This window comes from Simochromis diagramma, unplaced genomic scaffold (genome assembly GCF_900408965.1).
Source record: "Simochromis diagramma unplaced genomic scaffold, fSimDia1.1 OVJJ01000602.1, whole genome shotgun sequence".
NCBI lineage: Eukaryota > Metazoa > Chordata > Actinopteri > Cichliformes > Cichlidae > Simochromis > Simochromis diagramma.
Window position 1 is genome coordinate 3,283,842 of NW_024387040.1, and position 16,023 is coordinate 3,299,864.

General features: G+C 40.7%; 1 protein-coding gene across 6 annotated transcripts in view; it reads right to left on the reverse strand.

Moving 5' to 3' along the window:
- Window positions 1–16,023, reverse strand: part of neto1l (neuropilin (NRP) and tolloid (TLL)-like 1, like) — a 70,601-nt gene that overhangs the window by 34,875 nt on the left and 19,703 nt on the right. The gene's annotated exons all lie outside the window — the stretch shown is intronic.

Genomic DNA, 16,023 nt, shown 5'->3' on the forward strand with positions numbered 1-16,023 from the left:
ATTGGTTCAGCTGATAACTTTGGTCACTACCCTTCCATCCAGGCATGGTGAGACATAGCTCCTAAGAAAATCACACAGCCAAAAATACCATAAGGGGTGTCTTTTATAATCTACTCTGCAACCTTTCCATGTATGAGCAAATGTAGACATATCGCAGAAGCACCTCTGGCAGATTACAGCTCGAAATCTCTTCAATCAGAATCGCATTATGAAAATATACTGAAGTGTTGCAATGTCTTTAATTATGTGTTTTGTTCATTTACTGTCTTAATTAGTTTTGGTTTCACAGGCTGAAATGTCTTTCTTCGCTACAGACCATTAAGCACATCGGCATTGAAGAGAAAAAAATCATATTTATTAATAAATATGCTCAATGGTCCATTCATCCATCTTTCTGTCCCCATATCCTCTGGAGTGTAGTATGCTCCTTTAACAATGCTAGTGTGAGGAGTTTGTTACAGAAACTCACAGTGTATATGCCGCATTGAATAAATGTGTCCATCCAGATTTCTGGGGGAATTCAGTCACTGGGATGGATTTTTACTTTATTTTCCTTTCTTATTTACACTGATGGATTTGAGAAATCTGTTTATGGTTGTGTGTGCCCATAGCTCTATGTGCGTGTGTGTGCATGTGCTTCCATCTCTCCCATTGATCAAACTGTTAACTGCTCTCCTCCTTCTCTCCTCCTCTTTCTTTCCAGAATACCCCGGGGAACAATGACAAGGACACAAAGCTGATACAACGCTACTCCTGCATCTTGCCAACAATGTCCCCCATCCTGTTTAGGTATGTGTGCATGTGTTGTTAAGAAACGGCATGCTGCAGTGTTGGAGTGGTATATTGGTAGGAAGAGCTTGAACTATTTTACTCTGGGGTAGCTTAACTTATAAAATCATCTTTTATAACTGGATCTATGCAAAATATTCTATTAAAGTAACAAAACTTATCTTTTCATGGAGTGAAAAGGAGATTTCCATACAACTAAATTGCTTTAGCAGTTTTTCTTTATCAGTGGGTCACTATATACAATTGCAATCATAATCTAAATAGAAAAGTGCTTAGAAATATAGATTAAGTAAGCAGATTTCTGTATAATCTGGTTTTGCAAGCAGCGAGTCCCTCCCTCCTTTGGCCTTTAGAAAGAATTGCAGAGCTGGCTTCACGTTTCAGACCTGGAGGCCATATTTATTTCTTATATACAGCCTGTTGTTGTTAGATTTGGGCAGCTAAAGCACTTTGGTTCATGTTGTGAACCCAATTCTGAAAAAGTTGGGCTGCTGCGTAACATAAAAATAAAAATAGAATGGTAATAAATCAATATTTTATTCACAGTAAAGACTGTGTAGCTTTGTCAGTACAGAGTGCATTTTGTTTTCAGTCCTAGCGCACGCGATTGTGTACCTGTGTAAATTTGTGTGCATGCATCTAGGATAGGCTGATAGCTCAGTCGGGAACCCATTCCTGATGGAGCGGTTAGTTGTCCCTAGGCATCACAGGTGTTTCCATCTAAGTGACACCCCAATGACAGACAAATTCCATCCAGGTTCCATTTGGGCAACCATGCAATAAATCAACACAACATCGCCACTCTGCCACTCATTACTGCACGCAGAGTGTCTGAGAGGCAGGGAGAGAGACTGAGCAAGCGATACAGTGACATAAAGGGACAGAGCAAGGATAGTTCTGCTGATCTGCAAACAATGCCCCCCTCAAGAAAGGTAATTTAAGAGTCTGATTGCTTTCTTGAGATGTGTTTCATTTCACTGTCATGGAATTATGAGTGGTAGCAGACTCCTGTTTCAATTTTCACTGCCGCTGTGCATCTGTTCCAGAGGGCCCGGGGAGGCGATCGATGGCTCACAGACATTTCTATACCAACAACAGGCTGCAATTTGACCCAGCGGGGCGATAAACTACAGGCTAACATACTTCAACTAGTAGCCAATGCAAACACATGAAAGGGGGATTGCTAAGCATTTATTTTTTCCACGTTAGCTCGGTAACAGGTTTAAGATTAGTCATAATTACAGGGTTAAACTGTGTGCAGCATTAGCTCTTAAACAAACCGTCAGTTGGTTAGAAGGGTGAAACCTAAGAAGAATGAGGGTGGAAACAGTAAAACTGCCATCTGACAGCTGAATCTTTAATTACGGAGAGAGTGAGAGGACTAACAGTGGATGAGGGATTATGAGCGAGAGATTAAGAAACTGAGAGAAAGACGCAGATTGAGACTTTGTCTCCCAGACTGCTGCTTACACTTTTCCATCACAAAAGTGACGGACCATAATAGGATTGACAGCTGCATTAAGAATATTACACCACCAGTGCAGCCGAGTAGCACAACAAGAGCTCTTAAGGGATCTGGTCATTAGAACAAAGGCAGAACAAGCTATAAAATCTACAGCTCTGGTAACAGTCACAACTGTCAGCCACGCTGATACATTTCCGACATTCATGTTCCCTTTGAGAACATAATCCCAACAACATATGGGCTACTTACCCGAGCTACTTCTAAAATCTGTTTCTGGAAACACGGCTGGCAGGGTGGAGTACAGTTTACAGTCAGAATACAGAGAGAATGACATGTTTTTGAGGCTATAAACTTTGAGCTTGATGAAATTGATTGATTTTTTTTTTACAATAAAGAATGAGGTAATTTAATTAGGAAGTGACTTTGGTGAACAGCAGCTAAAATCCACTTTTATGGCCCTAAGCGCTGGATTACTGTTAGGATTTTACACCAGTGGTGAATAAATTGATGAATATTTTGAATCAATTATAGAGACCAACAGAGGAATCTGTCTAAAAACACACATCATTTATGAAGTTTTAAGGGATTCTCCGCTGACTGTACACATCAAAAGGCTTCATGGAGGCAAACTGTTATGTAATATATTCTGCGGCTCAGAAGGAGCTTTGTCGAGCTTGAGAAGCTGGAATGGAAATGTGTTTTTCTTCTTTCCTGGAAAATAGCTATAAAGTAGCTTTTTGGAAAATGTAGCATCCGGTGTTTACCAAAGGAATAAAAAACAAAAAAGTGTATTTCTACTTCTAACAGTGTATGTGGCAAATTTACCAGCAAACCTTTGCATTTATTCTCGTTTTGACCTGTAATTCTATGCAGCTGAGTAATATCCAGAGTCCATTATTCACTCTTTTTGTCACAAATGCTCTGATATCTTAGCACGCTGCTATCTGTGTGGTTAGTTTATATGGTGGGCTGCTTGCATGAGGCCTGTATGCGTCTATCCCAACTGAGCCTGCAGGATAATCAGTGCTGAGCTTTCTTCACCCAGTGCTCGGGTCACATACAGACATTTTACCCTCTAAATAAATCACTGGCCATTTGATTAAAAAAAGGTTAATTTCCTATTGTTCTGCATAATCATCATTTCATAAAAAAACAGGCAGGTTTGATCGGTTTTAATTGCATTCATTTGGTCTCACTGGGTTTGTAATAGAAATAATGTAACACACTCGCTGTTTCTGGGCTAAACTACTTGGCCTTATCTTGCTCACCCTCCTTGACTTTCTCCACACAGTCTATTTCCAACACACCCCAGCCTGTTAAAATATAGCACCCATCCAACCATGACTGCGCATTAAGGCCACAACCGCCAAAAAATATTTATGCCAGTCAGCAATTTATTCTTGGAGAGCGTATTCAGTGACTGGCAGCGAACTGCCAAATCCGACTCCACGTCCATCGTGACCGTCATTTCACAGGATGCTGTTTAGTGAAAATTCACTTTTATACATCATAGACTATGTCACTTCTTCCCCAATATGTTGCATGAAGTATGAAATCAGATGAAATTGGCAGGTAGGTAATCACCCAGAGTGGTTAAGCATAATGATGGCATATTTCCAGGCAGAGAGCTTTTCCATGCAGCATGGCACATTTTCAAGCCAGTTCCATTACACCCAAATAAGTAAATGCAATCAACAGTGATAGAGAGGGGGATGCCGTTGGAGGGTGGAATGGTACCATAGTTACATACTAATAGAATTTAAATTTCTATGTGCGCACTGAAAGCGTTTCAAACAGCTCTCAGCAGTGTGGACGAGAGAGTAATGGGTGACCCACGTGTTTGACTTCATATTGCCAGTAATTTGGGAACAATGAAGAAACTGCAGTGCCTGAAATGTGAACTGAAATGCGACTTGCTTTAGATGTTCATTCTATTACATAGTTCAGCAATCTGAACCCATACCTTATTTGCCTTTTGTCCCTTTTTAATGGTAGTAATAGTAATAAAGGTCGAACAATGAACTGATAATCAGGGTTTGTGTGAAAGATGAAGCCAAGGATGTCTGACCTGTGCCCATAATGGCAGGTTTAGACATGCATCTGTCACATTATAAATTCACCCAGGTTGTTTGGGATAAATCCTGGATGTGCTGAATGTCAACTGAGAGCTAGTTTTTCTAACCCAGAAACCTCTGCCAAAGTCTCGCATTTTATCCTAATGATGACCTGTTGGGAAAATCTTGTTAGTGTGCTGCAAGTAAAAAATCCATACAGAGGTGGATGTCTTTCACAGCAGCTGCCACACTGTATAAAAAAGCTGACAGAAGCATTCCTGTTGGACTCACAGTGAAGCAGACCAGGTTAGGATGTTTGATTATTCGTCAATTCCTCTCATACTGTTCAGGGTCTAAAAGCTCAGCACTTCCGCAGGTTCGCACTGTTCACCTTAATTGCAATCTCAGTGGAAGACAACAATCGATAACAAACAGCATAGCTTTAAGGCCTGAACACACCGACATGCACACATGACAAGTATAATTAACTGGACTTTTACCCAAAGTATGAGTGTACATTTTGTTTGTTTTAGTCATGTATAAACCACAGAGAGCATGAATTTAAATGACTGATTGCCAAGAAGTTTAAAGGTATAGCTTAATAAATATCCTCAGTACACAATACCAGGGTATCACGCAGAGTTTAGGAAAAGATTAAGGTTTGGAAATATTCATGCACAATGTCAATTACTCATGTTAAAAATATAACGTTAATGGTGTTACCTCATGGCTTACCTCTCCGATGACCTTAAGACTCACTCCTTAGAGGTCACCCTCTAAGGAGTGAGTCTTGAGCAATGGTTCTCTGGCTTTCTGAAGGTCTTTCAAAGTTTTTCTTTGGACATTGGCTATTTTGCCCCTCATTTTTAGTCCATTCATTGTATTCGACCACTTAACACTGACTTATGAATAATTCAAACATAAAGGCCCCCTAACTCAAGTGATGAACTAGCTGTTGGTCTACACATAACAGAGAACCGGTTTTAAACTGTATCTTTAAACACTGTATTACTAGCAGCCTGTCACAAAGACACATACATTCTTTCCATTTCTTTAGCCGAGGTTTTACGCACTCACCTAATGAGCAAACGGTCCCTGGTTTGATTCCAGGAGGGGGCATTAATCCCTCTGGGGTTGCTTCAGGAAAGGACATCCAGTTCACAAAGTCTGCCTATGCATACCAAAGAACTATTAGCTGAAAAATTGCCATCTATCTGAATGGTATGCAGTGTGTGCTTAACAAAAGTGGAGGACAAAAGAAAAACTGTCAGTCCTAAAAACCATTGACAGCAGGAAACACAACTGAATAGAAAAACACACAAGGGAACACAGTCATGGATTGGGCCCTGCAGAGCCCAGACCTCAACATTACTCGAGCAGTGTGGGATCACCGTGACAGAGAACAGAACAAAAGGCAGAAACATCCAAAGAAGAGCTTTGAATATGTTTTGAGAAGCCTGGAGAACTACTCCTGAAGAATACTTGCCTTTGGCTCAGACTTTTGCACTGTACCGTGTGTCTATCTACATGAAGCTACCACTAATAGTCTGTTAGTGTTAGAAAATCCTAAACAGCGTAAGTGCAGGGGGTGAAAGCTGTCCTGCTCTGTCCAACGCTAACAAAGATCTACCCGTAAGATGACTGGCTGCTCGCTGAAGCTTCATATTTACTGTGCTGACAAGAAACTGAACAAGTTTATTTCCCAAAATGTCGAACTGTTCCATTAAATCAACACCTGCACAGTGGAAAAGACTTGAGATTTACACACTACAACGGAACAAGGTGTTTAATCCCTCCACTTTGTCAAACAGGCACAAATAGGTTCGCACACATAAATATACCTCCGGCTCCACTTACTGTAGTGACACTTGATTAAGTCCCTGTTGGCACAGCAACAAATATCTACATGCACACAGAGCTACTGATGAACTGTCATCTAAAAGCCACCCACATAGCACTCTGTCCATATCTTCTCCTCACACACCATTCTCACCATCATTGTGCTACAGGGCAGAGATGGCTGAGCGTCACATACCCTCATCACAGCGGGCACATGAGTGATCACTGTCAGCGCTGATGGATCTCATTGAGATCGTTATAATGTTGTGGTTGATCAAACCGTACTCGGGAGCTCCTGCAGGGAGCGTTCAAGCAGTTTTTTCCCCCATCTCTCAATGTGAGGATGTAGGAATGTGTTTTATATATAGGGATCCTTTATCCAATTACATGGCTGCACATGTGCTCTCAAGATTGGCGCGTGTCTCCAGCTTTGAGCATCCAGATGTTCCACTTTGTTGTATTGTGTTCTGTCATTGCTTTCACGACTGCTCATCCCATGCTCCCATATGGACACATCATTAGTGACGGGCTCATCATTCAGTCGGCAAAGGCCACTGACATGCATTTTACTAAGACTGGACTGCTGCCAGATTTCACACTGGAAGCACCGATGCACAAGCACATCCATCTCTTTTCAGTGTTCCTTACAAACTGATCAGCACCCGCAACACAAACATTCACAGCGTTCTTAAACACTCGGTTTTCTCAGCCTGTTAGCATGTTCTGATGTCTCCGAGATCGCTCTGATCTCCCCGTGACTACGATGACACGTCTTCTAGAGCCACAAAGCGGCTCATACTTGAGTTTGGAGTAGAACCCCTCAATTTTTATACTCCCGTGAAAATCATGTCCCTGTGAAGACAAAGTGAAAAAAATGGAGGCTGACAGTGTTACAAATCTGAGAGATGAGCATGAATTGCTGAAACTTATTGAACTCGAACTGCAGCTGCACATTTTAAACTCCTGGTTCCAAACGAGGAGAAAAAAAAAAGTTTAGAATCGCATATGAACGTAAAATAGAGTTGTCGAATGGGGTAAATAAGGTCTGCGAGACACCTGTGATGGCATTTGGTGAGTATTTACAATAATCTTTGCTGTGACTGTAGAAAGAAATGAATCCAGTGGAGTTAACCCCTGGTGCTGATATCTTTTGTTGAAGCGGGAGCGGAACATTCGAGCTGAATCTGTAATCAGTCAGGAGCAATAGCCTCAGTGTGAGACTGCCCTTGAGGGCTAATCTATATGTCTCCCTGGTGCTTACAGTGTCCATGAAATGTAGTGATGCCAAGCCTGGAAACCCAGGGGACTTGGAGGCTTGGGAGTAGGGGTGAAAGGTCTAATTACTGAATGTGGATCTGCTTCTTTTTTGGACTGTGTTCATATCCTGTTTCAGTTTTTTTCCCCCCATGAACCTTTCTTTAGTACCTGTCTATTTCCAATCTCTATTGTCAGCCACTGGACTGAACCCCATGGATACTGAAATATCTCTCTGTCTCGGGGAGATAAAAGGAGAGAAACGGTTTCAGTGGATATTGATACAATAATTTTCATTTCTCGCAGACAAAGTGAAATTGCAGAATTTTGATCATAGCACTCTCAGCGGAGGCAGTCCATAATAGAACAATGCATCCTCCCCCTTTCAGCTGTACTTTGCTTTATATGCAAGCTTGGGCCAAGTTTCTCCTTCATCATCCAAAACGTTACAGTAAAGGTTTAGTTTGTTTAAATCTATAAAACTTCCAGAGTTTTATCGTTTTTTTGTAATCTTTGCTGGGTCCTTTCTATGGGCTCTTAACTTTTTGTTTTGATAGCTTTTCTTTCTCTCGTCTCCCACAGTACACTTTTAATAATATCCTGCTGAAATATTTTAGCAGCGCTCTTTGGGGAGCTGCTGGCGCACTCTGCATTCTAAAAGCTCGCTTCATAGTTCACTCGTCAAGGTGATAGTGTTGACAGGGCACCTACTTTTCTTTACAACAAATTATGTTGGGAAGAGCCATATGCCAGACCTCTGACAGAAGTCAGCAGTGAGGCCTAATATATACAGTAAACGCCTCTTTTGTATTAAAATCAGCTCTACTCAGTTTATGTAATCAAATGCATACCTGTGAGAATGTGTGTGAGTGTGTGTGTGTGCGAAAGAGAGAATTCAGCTGTCAACATGCCAGCCTTTCTCCTTCCTGTCCCGTCAACCTCTCTCTGCTTGTGCTCTCTATCCCATGGTGCAGAACAGAGAGAGGTTAGGAAAGCCTCTCTTCCCCTCCCCTCCCCTCCTTCATCTTCCTGCCTTTGCCCGTCATTTTTGAGTTGCAAATGTCAAACCGACAGTCTTTGCACCATTATACGTCACACTGTCAACATTTCCCCCCCCATCAAATTGAGTGTCCCGTGCAGGCATCGTATTCTGTTACTATTTGACATCCGAGCTCCATATCCTGGAGTTCATGTGTCTGACATCTCCAGTTTTAGTATGGGCTTCTAGGTCTGTTGTTTCAAAGTCCTGCTGTCACTGTGAAGGTCTAAGGTCGGCAGCCTTGGACTCATGAGAATCATGACAGCCCAGAAACAAAGACACCAGACTGAGGCCCAGAGGTTTGCATCATTTCAACGTGTCACACACACATGCCTCGCATCGCTTTGCAGCAGGGATGCCGGCCTGTTACCAGTGTGACATCTCTGTCGAGACACCCAACTTGATGGGCAGCCATGTGAATCCCGACTTTCACTATGATATTATGAGCACTTCAGTTTCTATTTCCCTTATTTACACTCAAATGTGCAGATCCTGCAAAAGTTTCAAGAGAAAAGGATGCAAGCGTCAATTACAAACATAAATTAACATAAAACGCTCTCATCATCTATCAGTGATTGTTAGTTTTCATTTATAGATCAATTGCACAGCACGCACTAAAATATGTACCTTGAAGATCTCCTGTAGGATTTTCTCATTAATTAACCAAAACAAAGGTGGTCATTATATTATTTTCTGTTTGCAGGCTCTAGCCCCGGTGCAACCCTGAATTGGATACATGGAAGAAAATGGATGTGCCGATTTCCTGTTTGCACTGCCCGTGCGGGCGCATTTCCTACATAGTTAGTCAGTAATTGATAAGAAAAGCCGCATGTTTGCCCTCGTGCGCGTGCACAGCTGAAATCAAATAAGGCCTCACTCATAAAAAAATTACTGTGTGCTAATAGTGGTCAAAAACTCCAGAGGGCAGCTTTAATTTAATATTGCAAGACAGTCAGCATCGTTTCATGATGACAAGTGGCAGTTGCTGGCAATGATAATTAAGCTGTTTGCAATTTGCTGAAAATGAAGAAATTTTAATTACTCACACGATAAAAAAAAATGGGGAAAAAATGATCAACATCTCATCTATTTTATCCTTTCTTTCTTTCCATGATGGCATTTCGCATGTAATAATTATGCACCTCAGATTGTTCACAGGTTTTTTGCCCGTGTGAGCAAATTGCATCTTAACTGTCTTACACCGTTCAGTCTGCCAATCTCAGCCAGCAGAGTGAGTTTCATTTGCAAGATATTTGCAGCCAGCCATTTTAATTCAAGTCACATACTTCTCACTGTCAGATATATGAGTATGGTGATGACCAGTAAAGCTGAATCAAAGCTGCAGAGCACATAATGTTGATAACAAGGTTTCTAAATGAACTCTAAAACCACTCGAGCTCTTCTCCATTGCCCTCTGCATATCTCCATGTCACAGTTTTCATACTGACAGCATGTGCTGAAGTACCGTCTTACGTTACCTGAAATGTCAAACATCTACATGCTCAGCAGTTCAGATCGTGTAGTTTACGGCGCCAGTAGGTGCATAACTGTTCCACAAACTTCTCACACACCAATAAAGCGCAACAGAATACAGAGATATGACAAAGATATGAGTGTTCTTCCACTTCGTAAAACTTTTATCACAGATTGGCACTTTGTTTTTTTTTTAAATCAGCAGCTTCATAAGTCATATAAGTGCCACTTTATGAGTTTGCATCACAAGCTTTATGTGGGTTGTGTGTGTGGGTGGGTTTGTCTAAGGATTGTGAGTGTAGTGCATATGCATGTATGCACAGTAGCTGTGCACACAAAGGTACAGTAAATACTTGCACTGTGCTACATAATTTATAGTATCCATTACCAGTGTCCTCAGCGCCCTTTGCAGCCGCACGGGAGATTAAAAAATAGATTTCAGTTTAAGGTTTCCTGATTTTGCTGAAGACACACAGAGGAACCGCTTGTGCATATCGGGACTGACATTAATACTTAAAATAGTTTAACAATACTGGAATGAAAACATGTCAGCTGTCTGTCAGTGCTGATTCTGACAGTTTCCGTGACAGGTAGTGTGCGCTTGTTTATAGGTGTAGGATGTGCAAAATAAGAAAGTGCAGCTCTCTGCCTGTTGAAACACGGCAGATCAACTGAATTCATTTGATTTCTCAGGCTTTTCCTGAACTTTTCACCAATTCAAAAATTAGGCTTACCTTCCTCCAGCCAGCGTAGACATTTCAGATCAATTACAACATTAGAGGTGCTGATTTCCTACGAATTACTTTAAATTAGATTTTATCATAGAATAGAGGAATACACAGACGTAAAAATTACATTTTGCTGGATTTTTAACATGCAAAACTACTTTGGAAGTTCATATTTATCTCCAGTTTGATTTAGAGGCAGTTAAAAAGCCTCATGCAGCAGCAGTGATACTTTTTTCTCCGAAAAATAATAAATGCAGCTTTAAGGAAGGATAAGGCCTACTTGGCAGTGGGACTCTCGCCTGCCACCGGCACAATAAGAAGGCAACAGGAAGCTAGCCAAGCACTAGCTCTCAGCACTAGCTGTAAGGTTCTAAGCAGCAGGGAAGCTGTTCTGCAACATAGCTTTTGCTACATGTCTGCCAGATTTGAGCATGAATAAATAAATACAGCAAGATCAGTCCAATTTTCCCTTAGCCCCAAGGCTTTATACCAGAATACTTCTGACACCTGCTATGATCATTCATTATCCTTTCCTCACATGCATTATTTCGCGTATGCCAAGTTAAAAATAGTTCTATCCATTTTTGATGGATGCCAACGAGTAAGTGAAATGAAGCCCCACTTGTGTTTGACAGAGCACATAGTGCCAGATGAGGAGATTACTGCTGGTTAAGCTGTTCCCACTGTGGTTCCCACAACCAAATTACTCAACAGGTCACAGTTCACTTGTTAGAAAACAAGGGAGCCTTCTGTGGATAAGAAGGCAGCCCAAAGCATCATTTAGGGGCTGAGCAGTGGTGAAATTTAACAAAGATTTTTAGTATTTGGATCTTTTCAACATTTTGTTGGAGCATGTGCAAACTGAAAGGACAACTTTGCCTGCATTAGGAAGATTTTTGTACTTCACTGCAATTTAAAATGACAGAAATCAGTTTTAGAAATTCAGAATTAATGAGATCAATTGGACTCGAGCTCAATTCCCTTTTCTGCAAAATGCTCCACATTCCTTAGATCTGTCATGAATCGTGCGGCTGGTTAAGCTGAACATAGCACACAAAAAGAAGTCAGAGACACAGCGGTGCTCAGTAGCACCTTGCTGAACCGAGCGAAAGCCACAGTCGAGTCTGTCTGTACTTGTCAAAAGCATGCCAAGCAATCAGCGATTCACATCCTAGTGGGATATCTTTCACAAGAACTACTCAGACGTACAGCACAGAATGTGTAGAGCAGCGCAGCGCCACTACTTTCCATATCGTACATGTGGCACTACTCATCCACTATGATGCAAACTGCTAATTGTGTGACAAAGCTGCAGAGCCGTGCAGGTGCACATCTGCACACGGGAGGCACGATGAGACAGCAACATGTACGTATAGGGGAGAAATTAAACCAAACATATTTGATCTCTTTAATTAATAGCATTAAGTGATTTAGCTCTGAATGGGAACGTAATATTAGGCAGTCAGTCAGGCAGTCAGTCAGTCAGTCTCCAGACAGTAATTTTCTAGCTACCTTGTTTAGTTTAAGCCACAAGTGGCAAAGCCCTCAATAGATTTTGCAGTATTAAATTAAAAAACACTGAAGAAAAAAAAAAAAAACCACAATCAGGCTCTACCTGCTGTTTCATTTCCTATCTTTCTGATTACCTGCTTTGATCTCTCATTTTTCCCCTGATGTTTTCACATCTAACTCAGTAGAGTAAGCTACTGAAGGTTTTATTTTGAACAAACCAGAATTTGAGGCTATTAGATCAGTGGAATCAGAAACAAAGATGGTTTTGATGAGTTTGATTTTATTTCTGAGTCTAAACCTGTATAACGGGTTTGAGGCGAGCGATAAGTGTTTGTGATTCAACATAAATCATCTTACTCTTACTACTCTTAGTATTACAAACTGTCCGTCAAATTGTCCACTCAAAACAAGCCAAATAGATTTGAGCCTTCCTCAGGTCACCCTTAATGCCAGTTTACAAAATAACTAATCTGAGGTGAGAGAGACTGACCACTGGGATTGATTGTGTCAGGGTTTCGATTTCCACAACTGATTCATATTTGCTTGAAGCACTGACAGAAATCCAGTTTCTGCAGCGAGGCAATAATAATGGCAAAAAATGATAATGAACATAATAAAAATACGAATGGAGCGTAAATTACTTTTATCACAGTTGCTAATGATCTACTTTGGACTGTATCAAGTCAGTGTCCCCCTTTATAAGCAGATTTATTGACTGATATTATATTGCTGAAGGTTTTCTGGTCAGGATTAAACCCTGAGAATGATCAAACATGTTTTTAAGCCAAGGTGTTAGCAAGGAGACTAAGAGGGCAGTGCAGAGGAATGTTAACGTCATCAGTCTGCATGGGGAGTCTGTTGGGTCTGTTGTCAGGCACCTATATAAGTTCTATATACAGGTGATAGCTATCTAGTTAGCTAGCTAGCTAGCTGGCTCTTTACATTAACCCTGTAATGCCTGAACCAGGAAATAATTGTTATAAATCCTAATTTTGGAGTGTTTATTAAACATTCTGACAAATGTAAATTAATAAATAAAATTAATTAAATAATTAATAAAAAAAGTTCCATTTATGTGCAATTAATTGCTCACAGTAGCACTGCATGTGTCTGACTGTATACATCAGATTTTTCAGAGAGAAAAAAAATCACGCTGATGATTGAAATCGTCTCTCTTGGGTCTTGGAACTACTTTTCTACATTTTCTGTAATTTTTATACTAAAATAATGAATGAGTTGCTAATGAAACATATTAATCAATAGTGAAACATAATTGTGATGCTACATGATGATATATAGAAATTAGTTGTGCTCTAAACTGAAATGATGCGTTTCTAGTGCTGTAGATAAAGGGAGACAAGCATCGCTGACGCTTACTAAATCATCTACTGTGACATAGTGAGCTGCCCAATGTGGTACTAAGAGACACAGCCAGGGTAGCACCTGTCCACCTGTAAAATAAAAAACAGACTGACACACAAAAACTGACGAGGGCAGAAAAAAATGGCCTTGGCTGTCGAGAAACAGAAAGTGAGAAACAGAGACACAGAGGGGTTTGGAGTAGAAAGAGGAGATGGAAACAGCAGAGTGTTGGGAAACAGTGGGAGCTAGAGAGTAGGGAAGAGATAAAAAAGAGAAATCCAGGCTATTAAAGAGTATCGAGAAATGGGAAAAGCTAGTGATGGGGAGTGGGTAAAACAGCGCCTGACAGAAGCAAAGAGAGACCGAAGAAAAGGGAAAAAAGGTTTGCGAGCTGTCTACATTCAGATGAGAGAGGCAGGTCATTAGTAGTGATGTGATGACTCGAGGTATGGGTGTGTGTGTGCGTGAGTCTGCATATGGCTGTTGATGAAGGATAGCTTTCTAGCAGGAAACCAGCCACCAGCCAAGTGGTCTAGCACCATCCTGGGAGAAACAGCATCTGTCTCAGCAAAATAGAGAGGAGCAATCAATAACTATACAGTTAAGGTGTGGGTGCACTGTGTGTGTGAGCTACGCCTGCACTGGCCGTTGTAGTTGTGCTTACACTGCATCTATGTAGCTGCACTATGACAGAAATGTATGATATGTGGATGACATGTAAATTTGTAGATGACTGTTTATGATTTTTAACATCTGCTCGCAGCCGCACTCTGGGGACGGCAGTGTTGGTCTGCCTGCCACTTGATAAATCTTCGTGATGGAGATAACCTGACTGACACTCGAGTTTTGGAATTGATACTGATGGCAGTATTAATACTAGTTTAAGAAAATTTAGTCGCAGTGTTTGGGCTAAAAGTCCATCCATTTTCTTAACTGCATATGCACTTCAGGGTTTCATGGTTTAGAGCTTATTCCGTCTGTCATACGACACAAGTCATCAGTCTATAACAGGGTTAGTCATTTTTTGCTTCCTTCTAAAAACAAACAATCCCTTAGATTCCTCAGATTTTGACTTTCACTGTTACCTGGCGGACTTCCTGTGTATTCGCATTGACCCAGTTTGACTTTGATTTTTTGGTGCTTGTGGTCCACACATGCAGCATTGGCCCCATATTTACTTGGCTCTAACAAACTGAAACATCTCCACTATTACGCTATGAACTGCCACTGGATTTTGTGCAGGCGTTGGTGGATCTGTGATGATTTATTCTGACTCTGGTGATCCTGCAAGGATCAGTGTGGTGGTTTCAATTGTAAACTTTCATCAACCGGAATGAAATTTGATTAATGAAATCCGCTACATGACTGTCGATCGTACATTATGTAGGACAATTTTTTACCTGTTCAATACTTATGACAAAAAACATTTAAAAAATAAATAAAACAAATAAATAATGGAAATCCAATCAACCTCCAGTGTACTTTGTAGTTTTTGTTAATTTGCTAATCCTGCTAGTTAACATATTGCAGTTCAGTAACCTGTTTCACAGGGAATAAAATGTAGCAGTAGTATAAAAAATATTGTACACTTTGTGTCTTTTTCTGAAGAGCAAATACGCTCTTCTGGGTGTGTTTATGGGTTTAGAGCACATGTAAAACACAAGCTAGCATGACACGGACAATGGCTTCAGCGCAGACAGACTGTAAATTGTGTTAATTTGAAACAACTTAATGGAAACAACTTAAAACAATTAAGACAGATCCCATTGTGCCAGCACTACGTCACCACAAACTGTAACACACAGTCAGTGTGGTCACCTTATCTCATCAATAACCTCGACTTTCCAGACATTAGACATTACATCCACTTATAATTAGAAGTCAATCCTGACTAGAAAGCCGCAGTTACGAGTGGCAAAATATAAAACGATACTACAGATTCAAATTGAAGCAGGATCAGCCGAATGTAAATATCTGTTTCTGTGACCTGTGGAGAGTACAAAGTGCAGTTCACATAATGGATTTTCATCCCTTAGATGGGTTTACTATGCAAGCCTGTGTTTGTTTTCAGAATCTTGTTTAATTTTTATTGCCAGGAAAGTATGCAAACATTGCTCTGCATGACTCACACGAATATGCAGATTCATGATGGATTATGGTGTATCCACAGCTACCAGAGGATGAATATATGTATATATATATTCATACTGTATATGAGCTGCATTTATTTCTGCATGTAACCTTTGAAGTCTCATAAAAATGGGAAGAAACACTCTGATCTCCTAGAGAGAATAACCCTGTTGGTCAGATTCACTGCAATCAAAAGGACTGTGTGTTTCTCAATGTGTGTCAGGGGGAATTAAGACCAATGAATGAGAAATCAAATCACACAGCATTTCCTTTCATCTCCTCTTGAATCGATACCATGTCGTAAAGTATGTTGGGGCCGACCTTGCGGCATTCTGGCATTTTCTACTGATGAGCACGGCTGCTTCCTGACTCTTTCAC